Below are 11,304 nucleotides of genomic sequence, written 5' to 3'. Positions count from 1 at the left end.
AAGTACTCTCGAGCAACTTTCAACCATATGCGCCACTCAAATATCCAACGTCAGTATTATGACACGTCCCTGCTAAAGATGTTTCATCAAGCATTTGCCATGCTTACTGACAGCATACATTGGGTTGGAAAGTCTCAAGCATACATCTTGAGAATGCTCAGTGCTTCGGCTATCAGGATTCCACGTTCTATTCTGGATGATGGTGTTCCAGTCTTTGACGGCATAAATGAAAGCACACGAAAGCTTAAGGCATTCTCTGGCCGACTAACTCATGCTTCCATCAATGACACCTTCATTCTTCCCTCTCAAGATGCTGACAAAATGGGGGAGAAAGAACAAGCTCAAAGAACTCGCCAATCAGGAGAAGCTTCAGCAAGTCAGCAGAAATTCAAGGGAAAAGGCAAAGCTGTAGAACATGCTGCCCAAGTTAACTACAAGAAGAAATAGTCTAGCTTGATTATGTTCTGTTAAAACTTGCAGTCTTTCCCTTATGTATTTTTGTTATGCTGACCCTGAATACAAAACTATGCATGCATCTATCCTTTTAAGAATGGACCAATCTTATGTGATGCTTTACTTTAGTTTTGTGATAATTAAACGCATCTTCATTAAATCAACTATGCTAAACTGTCTACATTGCTTTATGATTGTTTGCTCTGTTGATCAATACGTTGACCACTTCTTATATGCTCTTAACTAAAACTCATTGAACAAATAAATACTAAACGCTCTCTGATATCTAAAATCTTCCGCACAAACTGAGTTAAATATAATATGTTCCATGAGCTGACCTTTTTCTGAAAACTGACCTTAGACTTACTCGATTAAACCTTGAAATGTTTAGAGTAAAACTAAGTCAGTAGCTCAACCCTTACGGGGGAGTAATTTGATAATATAAGGTCAACTATCATGGGGGAGCTCAACACTGAGTTCTTGACTGAATATTTTTGCCAACATCAAAATGGGGGAGTTTGTTGAAACACCTTTCCACATGATTTTGATTTGACAAAATTATTTATGTAATTAATTAAAAAATATTCTAACACATTAAATTTAAATGCTTTGATTTATTTACACTAATGTGTTTGTTCAATGTTAAGTTTATTGTTTATAAGCAATTAAGATAAATAGCTTAAAGGCCCATAAGTGAAAGTCAAGCCCAAGTCAACACATCAAGACCATTCGGCCCAAGACTTCAAAACGTAGCCGTATCAAGTGAAACGACGACTCAGCATGAAGAAGGATCGAGAAGCCTTCTCTTAATTGCTTCAAGATGAAGCTGCTGAGTGAAACGACAATGCAATCAGGACAACGGCAGACAAAAACCAACTTCTAGATAAAGTATTTCTACTTTGGGTAAAGTTCAGAAGGCGCAGGAAGCTGTCTCGTGGACTTTGTCGTAAATGTCGAAACATTCTGTTTCTAGGACGAAAAGCTACCGTGGACAGAAGATGCGTGAATCCTATTGGCCAACGACACTGAGCACGCCCAGAGTGACAACGACAGGAAGCCGTTTCCCTCCAACGGTTATTTCAAAATTCGAAATAACCGGTGCCTCAAGTGTCTCTATATAAAGGCCATTCATTTGCTTCAATCGATGCAGATCTTCAATTAGTCGAAACGCTGACCAAATTCATACTTGAAGTTTCTGTGAGAAAAGCAAAGCAAATACCTTACACCAATTTCCAAATTATTGTGTAAAAGTCTTGAGAGATTTCAATCATCTAAAGTGTCTTAGCAATTGTTATTTAGGACAAACACTTTATCATTTCTAGAAGAATAGAAATGAGAGGCTGAGTACTCGGTTATAGTACTCAGCGGTAGATATAGGAGTGAGTAGAGGTATAGAGGAAGGTACTCTTGTATACTCAGCTTCTATTGTAAAAGGTTTCATGCTCTACCTTTAAAGAGCTCAGTAGAGAATTCAAAAAGCTCGGAACGAGTTCCGGGGACTGGACGTAGGCGGAGAGGCCGAACCAGGATAAGTCTGCTGAGTAATATCTTTCTAACCCTTAAACTCCTTTACATATTGCTTGCTATAAAACTGACTAAGTAACGAACTCACGCTGAGTTAAGTATACTAAGAAGATGAGTTTAGGAATAGACTCTAAGTGCTATCTCCTGACTCAAGGAAAGAAACAGACTTAGTCACAAGTTAACTAAGCTTGTGTCTTCAAACTACTTAGTCACGCTGTGTAAATCTTTTCATAAGAAAAGAAGTTAGCCTTAACGGAATTTTTTTTAAATAGTTCCTATCCCTCCCCTTGGAACTAACTTGTCACGTTATAAGGGACCAACATTTCCTTCTATCACTCTTTATATGAAATAACGGTTAACAGATCTTGGAAAAGGGAAATAGATAAAATAGATAAAATTTTATTATTCCGCTATGCCTAGGCTTATCTATTTTCCTACAGGACGTGTCCCATGGTGCACCCCAAGATTGGCACAATCTCTCCTAACCAACCATTTTAGGAGTGAATGTGTCAATCTTGAGGGAAGTTAATCCTTATACAGGAAGGAAAATCATCTCCTCTGCAGCCCAGTACGTCGCCTTCCAGAAAGGGATGTTAGGTATTCAACCACCATCAGAAAAAATTAATCGTGTTAGGCAGGGAAAAAGATGATTTTGGCTTCGCGAAATGAAGATTAGCGAAGCATGCGAATGTAAATGTGTAGGGAAAGAGGTGATTTTACTTCGTTAATCGATTTTTTCGCGAAGCCTGCGAGGTCTGAAACATGACTATCTATGTTGCATATCGATGCTTTCGCGAAGTCTGCGAGGTCTGAAACGTGAGGATCTATTCGCAGACTTCGCGAACTAATCGATTCGCGAGGTAGATCCATACGTTTCAGACTCTTTCTCTTCGCAGATCTTCGCGAAATTATCGATTCACGAAGTAGATCGTCACTTTCCAGGCTCTTTCTCTTCGCAAAGCTTTGCACAACCATCGATTCACGAAGTGTATTCATGAAAAAATGCAGAAAAAACAACAGATATTTGCATTTTTCGCCCCTTTCGCCCCTTTCACCCCCAAAAGCAACAATAACAATATGATAATATGGGAAGAATGAAGGAAATAACGTAGAAAAACTATTTCTTTGATGGTAACAAGAAGAAAGAAACCAAACAACGAACAGGAAGATGAAAAACCATGGCTCGTTTTCTAGGGTTAGGAAGTTGCAGAATCAAGCGATGAAGAGAGGAAAAAGAGAAATTCATTGTGATTTTGACGAAATGGTGCAGATTTCGTGCAATTTAAAGGAAGAAAGGAAGATCAAAAGTCTTCAAATCATTAATGCAGGAGCAACTTTTCGCGTAACCAAGGAGATAGGGGGAGCGAGCGGCCGTTCGCAATGTGTGGGAAGTAGGAAGGTTAGGGGTATTATAGGAAAGTCACACAAAATCTGTCTAGATATGTAGTAGATTGAGTAAATGTGTTAATTATGTAAATGGTCTCTCATTTGACCCAGTTTTGTAATTTTTCCTTTTAATTTTTACATTTTTTTTTTTGGTAGAAAAGGAAAAGAAAAACGAATAACAACAAACTACCCAGGAATTAGCCTAGGGAAGCTAACCCCAATCTTATCTTCTAAGAGAAGATGAGAGATGAAACTAGGGGAAACAGGAAGGGTAGTAACGCCTAACGTCCCTTCATGGCCCGCCGCCGCCAAGCGATCAGCAACACGATTCTGCTCTCTAAAAATGTGTCTGAACTCTACGAACTCAAAGGAGGAGCAAAGCCTTATAATAGCTTTGATGAGGTTGCGACTGTTAAGACCCATAGAATGATTCTCAGAAATCATTTTGATTGCTTCCAAATTATCAGACTCCACAGAGAGCCTCTTAACACCCAGCCTTTTAGCAAGATTGATTCCAGTAAGAATAGCCCAGAGCTCCGCAGAAAAGGAAGAACCCAACCCTAAATTCTGGGAGAACCCAGAAAGCCAGACGCCCCCTACATCTCTAAGCACACCTCCAGCCGCAATCTTACCGTTACTGAGGCAGGAACCATCAGTATCCAGCTTCACAACCCCCTCTCTTGGCCTGCTCCATCCCACGAGATGGACATCACAACACTGAGAGGCTCTGGCAAGGGACTCTCCTTTGAAACTATCGATAATAGAGAAAAGTTTTTTCGAGAAGAAATCAGCTAAGTTTGTCATAAAAACAGTTTTATCTCCAAAAATCTCCTCGTTTCTCCATTTCCAAACTTGGTGACAGATAATAGCAAAGAAAATGTCACCATGCTCCATGTATGGAAGCAACTTTCCTCTAACACCATCAGAGAACCGGTCGACCTCAGAATGTGCCATGAAGGAAGAGAAAATATGGTGTGGGAGAATTTTCCTCCAAACCTCTTTACTATTAGAGCAATCTCTAAGAGCATGGCACAAAGTCTCAACATGGCCTCTGCATCTACTGCAAGCTCCAGAATCAGCCAAGTGCCTTCTGTGCCTATCCGAATTAGTAAGAAGCCTGTCCTTAACGCCCAGCCACAGGAAACTCCTAATACGGAAAGGAACTTTAAGGGTCCAAATCGACTTCCACACATCCGAGGGAGGATCAGATCTAAAGAGAGAGAAAGCTTCAAAGGCCGATTTGCAAGAATAAACTCCATTGTTATTCAGCGCCCAACAGTGCCTATCCAAGTCTTCCTCTTGATTACTCACCTTCACTCCCCGCATTCTAAGGAGAGTCTCAAGGCTAAAGAAAGTATCAAACTTTGACCAGATCCAGTCCCCTTCCGAGTCAACCATATCGGCAATCCTCCAGTTGCGTATATCATTAGGCGGAGGGGGGAAGAACACACCTCAATTAACGGTTTATCCCCAATCCAGTTATCAAACCAGAAACTAATGGACTTACCATTCCCCACCTCAAGGCCAATTAATTTTTACATTTCATTTTATTTTAATCACTTATGTATCATCTATTTGTACATAGTCAATAACATAAGAATACAAATTTTAACAAAACCCAATATATTAATTTTTTTTTGGGATAAATTAGGTTGAAAATGATTTTAGATCTGGAATGCACAAATTTTCAACTAGTTAAATGAATTATTAGTTAATCTGATTGGTGATTGCTTAAAAAATTAAAAAATATAGACTTTTGACTCCTTATAGAGTCAATAATAATGTACGAAGTTTAGAAGTCGAGAATGAAATTAGGACAGGGCGTGAATTTTGGAGATTCTTGAACCGGATCGAATATCCGAATAAAAAAATCTAAAAATTAATTGAACCGTTGATATTTTTAGGACCGAGCTAAATTATATCGTTGACTTAATTAAATACAATTCTAAAGATTTTCAAATTTCAAATATTACTAACTAAATATGTTAAAGATTCTAGAACCGGATTAAATATCCAAAAAAAAATAAAAAATATTGCAATATCGATTTTTTTTAAACCGAATCGAATTGCACCGTCAATTTTATTATATACCGTTCAGGAAACTTTGAAATCACCGAATTGTGCCCTAAATGGAATAATCAATTAAAAATGGCAAATCCGTTAATCAATTAAAAATGGCAAATCCGTTACAAAGGGAAAAAGCTAGGGGTAGATTCGTAATAATCAACTACCATATAAAAATACACGCGTAAATCTCTTTCAGAATCCAGCAGTGCAAAAACGTAGCTTGGACTCATTAAAGACACACTCTCTACTCAGTCTCCTCTCTCTTCTCTACACTGTAACGCAATTATGCACAAGAAAACAAATAATAAATAACTGAGAAGAAAGCGAAGAGAGAGCAAAGAGACAAAGCAGAAAGTTGAAACCGTTTTAAAAAAAAGAGGCGGAGCTTCACTCTTTAGAGTCAGTAGAATTTTCAATCATCCATTACTAGATGGTACTCTTTCTCTATCTATTTGTCTTCACTTCGACTTCACTTTCAGCTTTGAGTCTTCTGGGTCAAAATCAGCCAAAATTCTGGTTTGATTTGGATTCTGCGATGTTTGATTTTTCTTGTTGGGAATCTGAATTCTATGATTGGAATGGCAAGATCGATTGTCGTTTTATGTGTACTACAACATTCTATCAAACGCTGTTTAGAGCTCACTAAGCATTTGACATATATACAGAAGTCTCCTCTATCTATGTAATTTTTTATTCATTTTCCTTTTTCTTTAATATTTTTAGTGTTGTAGAATTTTAATGTGGTCTTTCTTTTAGGGACTCAATTTGCATGATCACTGTAAATCTTTCAATTCTATTTTAGTTGAGAATTCTTGTATTCGATGTTAAATGTGGTATAAATCATGCAGAGGAAAATTGAAAATCTGGAATGTTATGCAGTAGTTGCTGAGTTTAGACCACGGTGTGAAAGATAATTAGGGAAAAGTTCATAAAAAGCTTGAGAAAGGGTTGATTGATGGGGAATTTTATAAGTTAATTATGCAATGACATATGGTGAAAACGAAATATGAAGTTGAGCGACTCTAATATTCAATAATCTATGCTATGTATATTGCCTGGTGAATTATAACATTCACATGTGAAATTTTAGTGCATATATGATTTTGAATTTGATGTACAATTGTTGAATTGACTTGTACATATATTAATGTAAACAAGAAATGGATTTGGTGCATTATACAGGCAATGAAGGATGTAAAAACTAAATGTAAGAAATCCATCCTTGGCATGACATACCAAGGGTGGATTTTTAGGGGTTTCTACATCAACCCCATGGTGCTGGGATCAAAACTCAACACCTCCCTCCTTGCAATTTAACAAGCATGCATGCACCAATGTAAAATATGAAAAGAAAAAAATATTGCATAACATATAATTAGGATTGTTGAATCTTTTCATGGGTTTAAATTATGTACTGAAGACTTGTCTTATGGAATTTCTATTGCATTTACCATATGCAAGAAGACAAGAAAGAACTATAATATATTAGACTGTCAAAAAATTTAGAAGAAAGAAAGATAAGCCATTTTGCTAATGATATCACACCATAAATCTAATTGCTTGCAGTACAGAAAATTGCATGTTTTGAATTTTTTTTTTTTTTTATGATTAAATATTTGCTCTACTAATTAGCTTTAGTGAATTTCTGCCTGAAGAGTTAATATTTCTTCTTTTTTGGATTATCATTAGCATTTTGTTGAACTTGTTCTAGTTCCATTCTTTAGCTTACTAATTTGGAAGTTATATTCCTAGACTTGTCAGGAGATACATGTTTCTTTTTTATATCCTTCATTTCAGCGTGTTCAAATCTAACAGTAAACTTTTGGTCATATTGGCAGGTTTGAATTCATCAGGATAACATAAGGCTATAGGGGGCTTTGCAGAAAATATTCACAATTTGGGACTGCCAGGCATTCACGACTTTACGGGAAAACTATGAGCATACCTAATCGATTAATACTCTGGAACTTAAGATTTCAGTGCAGGAGATAGCAGTACAATACTTGGTTATTGGGGTGGTGATGTGTCATTTTCTGATGAAAGGATACTTTTGCTGGATCATTCTTTTGGGGCATGTGTGCATATCCACTCTTTCTCTTAGTTCAGGGGAATCTAGAAGTGAAAGCATTTTGTCAAGGCATTGGCTGCATAACTCTGGATCAGTTTCGTATAATGGTTCTAGAAATGGCATTTCCTACCGAGTCAAATCTGTTGAATTTTCTTTCCCTTCTGTAACTTGTGAGGACCTAGATGGAGTTGGATCATTTAATACCACCTGCTTTCTAAACTCAAATTTGTATTTGAATTCTGATCTTCACATATATGGCACGGGAAATCTGGAGATACTCACCCATGTTTCAATTGTATGCCCCTTGGAAGGCTGTATGATTACTTTTAATATGACGGGCAATATTAATATTGGTCAATATTCAACTGTTGTTGCTGGCTCAGTTGTTTTTATTGGTACCAACTTGACCATAGAATATAACTCTTCTATTAATACATCTGGCTTGGGGGGACTGCCGCCTCCGCAAACTAGTGGTACGCCAGTTGGATATGACGGAGCTGGGGGAGGTCATGGTGGTCGTGGTGCTTCCTGTCTGACGAAGAATAAGACAAATAATTGGGGTGGAGATGTTTATGCTTGGTCAACGTTGGCTGAGCCATGGAGCTATGGTAGTAAGGGTGGTAGAACCTCTCCTACAAACAAGTTTGGAGGGAATGGTGGAGGACGTGTCAAGCTTCTAATGAAGGAGATACTGTACTTGAATGGATCTATCACCGCCGAAGGTGGTGATGGGGGTCTGCATGGAGGAGGAGGATCTGGTGGTAGTATCTTTATACATGCAGTAAAGCTGTGAGTAAACCTTGCCTGAATGGGGAAAATATAAGCCATACTTTTCTTTGGTAGTTTATATAACTATTTGGATGTTAATGCATGCTTAGGCGACAACTATGCAGGAACTAATACACGCTAATATTGTCAAAGTGATACCGGGATTTTTCCCTGTCAGAAGATTGGAACATCTACTGGCACCATAATGCTTTTATTATCTATTGCCAATATTCATGAATCTCATAATACCCATCCAAACTGTTCATGATAGAGAACAAGATATTAGTCGGGCTATTTTGCAACCAGATCATGGGCCTAAACCTCTACAGGTATATGTTAGGAAAAAGGGAAATATACAGGGGCAGAAATGGATATCTGGAAAGAGTTAGTTATTTACAAGGGTGTTTTAGGGAATGAGTTGGTTATATACTGTGGGTGGGGAAAGGTGTGAGGTATGCTGATTTTGTTTGTCTTTTCTGCTTAGCAGGGCTCTCCCGTTTGGGTTGAGAGGGGTAGCAATACCTTGTACTGTTTTCTCTTTTCGGATTAATAACAATTCATTCCTTTTTTCTATCAGATCATTCCTTTTGTCAGTTACTTTCTCATTTCTGTCTAATTGTGGAAGATTTCTGGATCTTTTCCCTTTCAATTGGCGCCGTCTGTGGGAAATTGCTTTCTCGATGGGAAACGATCCGATTCAAACAAGGACTCAATCTTTGCTGGATGTTCAAACTAAGTTGGAAGGCCATGAAGCACAGTTTGAGCTCGTTCAACAATCTCTGGGAGGCACGAGGAAGACCATGGAAGGATTACAGAAGTTAGTGGAGAACTTGGCTGTACAGATTCACAACAACCCTAAACGGCCACCGGAAGGTCCGTCTTTCTCCTTCCCGGAATTAGAGGACACCTCTGAACCTGAATCAGGTATCAAACCCGATCACCAGCTCTTTGAATCTGGCTTTAAGGGTGGTGGAGAAAATGGGTCTAAGGGAGGAGGTCCTAATCTTAATTCTCACATCCATCCCAACCATTTCGATGGTGCTGTGATGGCTATGCCTAAGGTGCGGATACCGGCGTTTGATGGATCTGAGGATCCCCGTTCATGGCTCACCCAAGCCGATTTATATTTCAGAGTCCACCGGACTCAGCCGGCTATGAAAATCATGTTAGCACAGATGTGTATGTCCGGCACGACGTTAACTTGGTTTGCACGGTTGTTCCGAGATGATCCGCAATTGTCCTGGGAAGTTTTCCGATTGAAGATGCAGTAGCGGTTCAGTGAACGGAGAGTACAGAATGCATACGAGGAACTCTCTACGCTCCGCCAAACAGGAACGGTCGATGAATACATTGAAGCCTTTGAAAAGGTAACTGCGTTCATCCCAAAATCATCAGAGGATCAGTTTTTGGGACACTTAATTGGAGGATTGAAGGAAGTTATCCGACCATGGGTGCGCACTCTGAGACCGCGGACCTGCGATGATGCGATGGAATTTGCAAGGGATGTTGAATTATCATATGGGTTACAGGGGAATCGCACTTTTGGGAAGGAGAAAGGAGGAAGCTCCGTGGGAATGATAGACTCTCACGTGACCTCTCACACATGGAAACCCACTTTACCTAAACCACCCACAAACCCGACCCGACCCGACTATAAACCTAGATCCCTAAAAACCCATGATACCCACATAGATCGCCCAACTCCCCCTTTTCAAACACCAAATCCTAATCGTAATCGGATTCGTTCCAACCTCTCAGCCAAAGAATTAGAAGAACGTCGGCGAAAAGGCTTATGTTTCAAGTGTGCTCTGCCTTGTAGTCCTCAACACCGGTGCAAAATTGGTGAACTACGTTTGACGGTGACTGAGAACGATTTGTTCTTTGAATCTGGTGCTTCTTTTCTAGAGTCACTAGAGTCAGAAGTGTCTGCAGTAGCCAATGAACTTGAAACTGACGGTGAATGCGCAGTGCTTGAATTCCTTTCTGCCGCATCTGAACCACGGTCAAGCCCCCATACTTTGAAACTGACAGGTGCGATTTTGGGTATCCCTGTAGTCCTACTGGTTGATTCTGGGGCAACCCACAATTTTATTTCTCCCAAATTGGTCCATTCTTTGGGACTATCCACAGAATTCATCAATCCTCTTTCTATCCGTTTGGGTGACGGGCACAATGTTTTCGTCCAGGAGCAGTGCTTGGTCTGTATTAAATTGGGCTCAGGAACGTTCACTCTTACGGCTCTCCTTTTTGAATTGGGGCATCTTGACATGGTCTTAGGAATGGCCTGGTTGCAGTCTTTGGGGGATGTGCTGCATAATTGGGATCAGAGGTGGATGAAGTTTGTGTATGAAGGTGAGGCAATTGAATTACAGGGAACTAGGGGTACTCAATCTGAATTGACTGCTTTGCAGGTCTGGCTTGGAGGTGAATCTTTGGCTATGACCGTTGTTGGTAGCGCTGGTTCCACTATTGATACTGATAGCTCACTATCTTCTGTGCAAATGAATGATTTACAGCACCTGCTTTTCCAAAATCGGGAAGTCTTTGAGCCCCTTACTGGCTTACCGCCGAGACAAAAGCACGATCATGCCATAACTCTTTTTCCAGGCCAAGGGGTTGTGAGTGTCCGCCCTTATCGCTACCCTCACATACAGAAAGAAGAAATTGAAAGGCAGGTGGCTGAGTTATTGGGAATTGGGTTGATCAGGCCAAGTCAGAGTGCTTTCTCCAGTCCGGTTTTGCTCGTTAAGAAGAAAGACGCTTCATGGCGAATGTGTATCGACTTTAGGGCGCTTAATAAAGTCACTGTTCCGGATAAATTCCCCATCCCGGTTGTTGATGAGCTTTTGGATGAGTTGAATGGAGCCAAGTACTTCTCAAAAATTGATCTCAAATCGGGATTTAATCAAATCAGAATGCGTGAGGGGGATGAGGACAAAACAGCGTTCCGAACGCACGATGGACATTACGAGTTTCTAGTGATGCCGTTCGGCCTTACTAATGCTCCGTCAACATTTCAAAGCATGATGAATGACTTA

The sequence above is a fragment of the Euphorbia lathyris genome, chromosome 6 (genome assembly GCF_963576675.1).
Source record: "Euphorbia lathyris chromosome 6, ddEupLath1.1, whole genome shotgun sequence".
Lineage (NCBI taxonomy): Eukaryota > Viridiplantae > Streptophyta > Magnoliopsida > Malpighiales > Euphorbiaceae > Euphorbia > Euphorbia lathyris.
The sequence above is the reverse complement of the archived record's forward strand: the minus strand, read 5'-3'. Positions refer to the sequence as shown.